Below are 6,263 nucleotides of genomic sequence, written 5' to 3'. Positions count from 1 at the left end.
ATGACAGGTGAAACGTCTTCAAGCAACTTAAAGAAGTCCAGACGCTTTTCTTTGCAAGCTCCTTTGACTACGATGACCTGGATGACTGAGAACCTTCACAGACATCAGGCCAATTCCTTTCCCCTACTCTTTCATTTGACAATTCTTAATCGGTAACCTGTCCTGTCCGGCCATCACCAGTGTGTGGATGGGTGGATGACTGGATATGTAAAGCGCTATATAAATACAGGCCATTTACCATTTACTAGAGTAATTTAAGATAACCACTGTTCGGATATCAACAGTAGTCAGTTTAATGCTATCTTAAATTTCTTAGACGTAAATGTAATTGCGACTCACTGGTACCACCATAAAGTAAGTATAGTCCATAATAGGAAATGATGTCATTCCTAAAGAGGAAGTTAGTGAATTCAGGAGAAGGCTCATGCCCCTTACACTGCTTTTGTGTGTGTGTGTGTGTGTGTGTGTGTGTGTGTGTGTGTATTGTGTTGCTTACATTGTTGAGATTTACATTGCTGTGCTTGAGAGTCACCATCTACTGGAACCAAATTCCTTGTATGTGTATGCGCATATACATGGCCAATAAACGCGATTCTGATGAGCTTGCTCATGGATCCCAAACCACGAGACTGATAGAACTTAATTTGTCATTTAGCCTATTGTTTGCTGGGCTTTTCAGACTTCTTCAGAATTGTTTGAATTATAAGGACGTCCCTCATTTTTTTTCTTTTATGTTGCAACTTAATATTTTAATTTATTCTTTGCATTTCTTTAAACTCTTATATGGTGCAAAGGTTTCAGTAATGGTCTTATAATTTCCCCATATTTTGCAGAACAGATGCCAGGTTTTTCTTTTTTTAAGTGCTCTGCGGGCTCTATGAAGGTGTTTCAAAGCTGTACTTTAGACATTGACTTCTTTTAAAATTATTTTTGGTCCTGTCTAGTGATGGCCCGTTTCGATGCGTGTGTCAAAAAAACAACAACAAAACAACACACTGCTTCAAAAGCACTGTGTTGAGGCTTGATCCGTTTGGCCAGAGTCACGGGTGGCTGTAAGAAAATTTGCCTATGTCGCGGGGTCCTCTCCTAAGCTTCTCCCGAACAAATCCAGGCGTAGTCAGAAAGCATTCAGTGAGGATAATTTATTCTGCCGGCCTCCCAGGTGCACAAAAAGTTATTTACAAAGAAAATAGAACTGACTTCTATTTTCTCTGGAGAGAAGAACACAGGTAGGCCCTGACCGCCTTCTCTTATACCCCATAGCCCCTCCCACTAGGCGTAATGGTCATCTCTTTATTATTTCTTTTATCAAACAGTCTTTCCCCCTCAGCTTATTTCCTGCTGTATTCATACAATACATATATGTATATACAGACATTTATTTCCAGGCAGCCTACAGTGTTTCACAATAACACAAAACAAACCAAAAAATAATGCAGTTCACGTGACCCTCCAAGCGCGCGCGAACCCATTATTTAAACCCCGGAACACTATGCCATCGGCTTGCATAACCCCGCATAATCGGCGATCACAGCGCGTCTCTGCGACCGGCTTTATTAAAAGGTAAGTGGGAAAATATGTTGGCCACCCTCTGCGCTGCTCACCATATACCCCTCACCCCTTTTGTTTATCTGCCCGGTCGACGAAAAGACGCGCGGCCACGGTGATTGTAGAAACTAATGGTGGTGCGTGTATGCGCCCAGATCGGCTGTCTGCGGCTCGGGACGGTGTAACTCCGTCACAGCCTAATATAGTATTACGGTATTTATAAACATAGCTGTCCAGTGATAAATTGCATAAATACATGGAGACAGGACCTCAGAGCAGAAGCATACTCAATAATGCGTTGTACAGCATTATATGTATATAATGTGTATTTTTCACTTATTGTATTTAACAACATCAAAAAGTCACAAGTAAAGAAAGACCAAACCGTTGTGCATGTTTAAACAAGGAAAGTTTATTGATCTAAATTATTTATTAAACAAATGAACAACAATTTTTTCACCCCCCCCCCCAACCCTTTTTCAATACAAGCCTCAGTGCTTCAGAATGCTTCATTTGGCCATCACTAGTCCTGTCCTCGAACATTGTTTGAAGCTAAATTACAGTGTATTCCATCAGTGTCACTCAAGTTTTCAAAAAAGTTCATGAGTGAACAGACATGTTCTGTCAGATCTCTACATCAAATAGAAATTACTTCTACATATTTTTAAGTTACACTGTGCTATAAATTCAACATGATGTCACAGAGTTTGTAGATGTATTAACAACGGTTTTAGTAACATACTATGGATTACATACTTTTAAAAACTGGATTTAAACAGTAATATAAAAATAAAAAATATATTTTGTTATTAATTTGATTAAAATAAAATAAAAAGTCACTAGACTGTTGTTTCTGTAATTTGAGGTCATCACATTTTTCATTTTACAATTTTTATATGTTATAAGCACACAAGAGCAGCTGTTTTATTTCACTTGTTTAATTTTGTCCTGTGAGATGATGTACTTTTTAGATGTACTTTTTGTAGCTATCATCTCTCATTGACCACCAAAAGAGACTTCCTGTGACAGTATTCATATTTGTGAAAAGTTCTGTGTGAAACTGGTGGTTTAAATAAAATATTCAATTAATTTAGATTTTTTATTCAATGTAATATACATATATATATATATATATATATATATATATACACATTAAAAAATATAATGGCCAATTTGAATGAGTCCAGCGCAATTTTACTCACTATATGGTTGAAAATAACATTTGTTTTTGGAGGTTATTTAAACATTTTATGATATATTGTGTGATATATTGTGTATCGTGATATAACAGAAAAATATAATATTAGATTTTTCTCATATCGCCCAGCCCTACTCTAATGTGCATGTTGTCCCATCCTGGTACTTGAGGTTAAATATGCAGCCAGGCAGACTTCACTGTGCATTTGGAAGTTTATCATGGAAAATTTTTATGATTTAAGAAACAAAACAAAAAAAGAGAAGAGGTTTTTAGAACAGGGACTTATACCTATTTATCCATCCTCCTCAGATCATCCAGTGCAGGGTCACAGGGGGCTGGGGCCTAACCTAACTGCCATGGGGCGAGAGGCAGGGTACACTCTGGAGAGGTCGCCAGTCGGTTCCAGGACAAACACAGAGACAGACAGCCATTCACACTAACGTCCAGCAACATCTGTGCACTCAAATGCATTCCAATAAAAAGCTGGAGAACTTCTCTCATTTTATGTAAATGGAAATACCATCAGCGATGTTCTAAGATGACCAAAACATCAATTAATTACATTGTACAAGAGGGTTTACTGTGTTCTGCTAGCTCAAAAGTGTTTACAGTGTATCTTGGTGTATACTTCCCAAATACAATGAGTGTCAGACTCCCAGGAAGTGTGCGTGTTGTTTTAAGATGGTTCACCTCTGTAAAATCGAGTAGACATCCACCTGCCAAAACCCCCCATTGTTAGTGTTCTCTCAGATCATCATTTCTCCATACAACCTAAAACTTGTACAACTTGTGGCCTTCACATACTGACTTACATCTTGGAAGGATCAAAAGTCCAACTCCATTCACTCTGAAATATGCCAGGAGGAACTGTCTCACCAAGGATTTAAGTTCTTCTTCTTCACCATGGATTTGATCTTGAAGAAGTCAGAACAGACTCTGTACTTCTTCCTACAAAGTTAAAACTAAAGACTACAAAAATAAAGGACTAAACTCACCTAAAAGTGCTGCTTTTATTTATTTATTTATTTTTAAAGGGTTAAAGTATTTACTTACCAAAGGCCACTTTATTACTTCATTTTTCCTCTTGACAAAATGATTGAGGCAAACATCTGGTTGTAAGTAAATAGCTGGCTTAACTTACGTGTTCATTCATAATTTAGATTCCAAGATTGTAAGAGTGCAATATCACCCGTTGATTCAGCTAAGTTGCACCAACAATAAGTCCTATAGGGAAGTTGTTGACTCAACTTGAATTTATGTGTTATCGTTACCGATCTTCAGAGATATTAAGAACACAGTGTTAATTGTTATCACAACCAGTTCCAGTTATAAATCGTTAGGTGAGGAATAATAATAATACAAAGGCAGAATTTCATCATTCATTTAAATTAATGTTTTTGCAGTGCAGATTACCACAATTCAGCGGCAAGCCTGAACTAGGACTGAACACTTCAATTTTGAGGGAAGAACTTAGCCATGAATTGTTTTTGATTATTCTTCTCTTTTCTTAGTGTGTGATTACAAGAGCTGTTTTGTGGAGTCCAAAAGCTGCCAGGAGATTCAAAATAGACATGTACACAGACTTACCTGATGGATCAATAATCTAAAAAGGATCTGTATAGTTTTAATTGAATTATGGATCATACTAGTATGTCCAGGTTTGATTCACCAACATTTATCAGATTAACAAGAACCACAGCATTTCTAGAATAAATTCAATTCTGCCATCATCTCATACAAACTATATTTGTATGCATTGCTATTCTTTTGTGCAAATAAATATAAAATATCTAAACATAACCCCACTTATTACCTCATGAAAAATTTCATAGCAAGTCTCACAACGCCTAATGGCCAGCATCCTCCGAAACATTGTGTCATCCTTCCCAAACCTGTCCGTAAAACCATTAGTTCCTCAGAGGGTTTAAAGTGGTGTTGTTTTGGTGCTTGACCTATTTTGGACAACCATGAGAGAGGTCTGTGTTTCTGTTTTTAAATAGTCCAGAGGAGGAAAAGGGAAAAAGAAAAAGGCTGTAGAAGAAGTGCAAACAACTAGTTGAAGAAATGAAGCATCTCTGTTGATAATTTCCTCCTTGTCCTTTGCAGACAAAGCCAAATGTGTAATGTATAAATATTTAATTAATCTCAAAGTTTAACAAGTTAGAATAACTATACCACTCAAATGCATATTCTTTAAATAACATCCAAACCTGGACATATTTTGCTGAATGGAAGTCTCAGAAGATGCTTGTGTAGGTAGAGCTGGTTCAGCCTTGTATCACTAGCTGACCTTCGCCGTCTAACTGTGATCCTGTGCTTTAAAACATTCAACATAATTAGTCACCATCAATTACTCTCGTGAAATATGACAATCATCAATCGCTCCATAAGTAACATGTATTTGTGCGGACATATGTACACACACATACATATTTAATTATTTTTTTCTCATTGATATTGATATATGAGCAAGCACTATCAACAAGCACTTGGTGACAGCAGGAAGGAAAAAGCTCCTTTTTAACAGGAAGAAACCTCCGGCAGAACGAGGCTCAGCAAGTGAACTGTAGCCTCCATTTCCTGTTAGCTCACAGTAGTTTTCCACTGCTGTGGCCCATCTGCTTCAAGATGTTTCAATGTTCTCAGAGATGCTCTTCTGCATACCTTGGTTGCTACAAGTGGTTATTAGACTCGCGGTTGCCTTCCTATCAGCTCAAAGCCATCACCTCTGACGTCTAGCATCAATAAAGTATTTTCAACTAGAGAAGTCAAATCACATCAAATAAATTCACTTTTATTGTCACATCACATGTGCTGGTACACTGGTCCAGCACACGTGAGTGAAATGTCAGACAGGAAGTTAAGGATCCAGCTGCAGAGAGAGCTGCTCAATCCTAGGTCCTGCAGTTCCTGTGCTTGTGCAGTTTCCAGAACTGCTACTCACTGGATATTTTCTGTTTTCTGACCAAAACCTAGTGGCTTGTGAGTGTGTGTCTGTGCGAGATTATTTTATAAAGTCTTTTTGTAACCCTTTCCTATACACATATCCACCCTGTTGCTAAAACAAAACAAAGAAAAATAATAGCGAGACCATTTTTTTAAGTACGTTTTTAAAATCATGTGTGGTGTTTCTATGTTAGAACATACAAAACCCTCTAGAATATATTATTTTGAAATTTACCTGGTGACAGGACTTAGTGTTACCTTTCTGATGAGGTAGAAGAAAACTCTGGAATATAAACAAGATACTGCCTGAGCAAACAAATTGTACTTTATTCTTTATGTGAATTACACATTTTATATTTGGCTTTGATAAAAAAAAATCTTATTTTAGGTAGCAGGATATGATGATATTCATATAACATGCAGTATTTTTTACTCCCGTTTCCATGTTTAGCTTTAATGCCACACAGAAACATTCTGCTACCTGTTGTCCATAATTTTCACCTACTTACATGTTGCTTGTGGTTTTGTCGCCCTCTGCTGACAATAAGAGTGGTATCATCACACATAATTA

At 37.2% G+C, this 6,263-nt stretch overlaps 1 long non-coding RNA gene across 1 annotated transcript; it reads left to right on the top strand.

Moving 5' to 3' along the window:
* Positions 1-1,494: 1,494 nt before the first annotated feature.
* On the top strand, positions 1,495-3,740 carry LOC113009625 (uncharacterized). The gene is made up of 2 exons (XR_003270216.1): positions 1,495-1,563; positions 3,056-3,740. It is a non-coding gene; the product is annotated as an uncharacterized LOC113009625 (long non-coding RNA).
* The last annotated feature ends 2,523 nt before the right edge of the window (positions 3,741-6,263 follow it).

The sequence above is a fragment of the Astatotilapia calliptera genome, chromosome 17 (assembly GCF_900246225.1).
Source record: "Astatotilapia calliptera chromosome 17, fAstCal1.2, whole genome shotgun sequence".
Taxonomy (NCBI): Eukaryota; Metazoa; Chordata; class Actinopteri; order Cichliformes; family Cichlidae; genus Astatotilapia; species Astatotilapia calliptera.
Note: the sequence above shows the minus strand (reverse complement) of the source record. Positions and strands in the feature narration are given on the sequence as shown.